The sequence below is a fragment of the Trachymyrmex cornetzi genome, unplaced genomic scaffold, assembly GCF_001594075.2.
Source record: "Trachymyrmex cornetzi isolate Tcor2-1 unplaced genomic scaffold, Tcor1.1 scaffold237, whole genome shotgun sequence".
NCBI classification, from domain to species: Eukaryota; Metazoa; Arthropoda; class Insecta; order Hymenoptera; family Formicidae; genus Trachymyrmex; species Trachymyrmex cornetzi.
In genome coordinates this window covers 89626-90109 of record NW_017297029.1, presented here as the reverse complement: position 1 = coordinate 90109, position 484 = coordinate 89626, and positions in this window count along the sequence as shown.

The window sequence follows — 484 nt, the reverse complement described above, 5'->3', positions numbered from 1 at the left end:
GAAAGATGTCATTACTGTCGAATTTGGAATTTAAAAAAATCTGTACTATCGACCTTGATTAACTTCGACCGTCACTCCAGCATCCCCTTAGTCCGGATCTACAATAGGTGTTATGCCTTATGCCGTAAGAAACTGACCAATTACAGTCGAATCCGAGAAGAATAAGCGACTGTGATTCGCCCATTTCTTATGGCTTAAGGCTTAAAACCTTATTGTAGATCCGGGGTTAGGGCCACTTTCACCATCGTCGGTTTACTTAACCAGTCTAGTAACTGTAATGAAATAGAAAGAGATAGAACTATTTCTATCTCTTTCTATTTCATTGCAATTACTAGGCTGGTTAAGTTAATCGAGCTTGGTGAAAGTGGCCCTTAAACAATTGGAAAGCACCCCTTTGTTAATCTGGTGACTTTATATCGATTGTTACCTGATCTGCCATCTCTCGTTCTTCCTTATAATTGCCTACTGTATGGTCAGCAGTGTT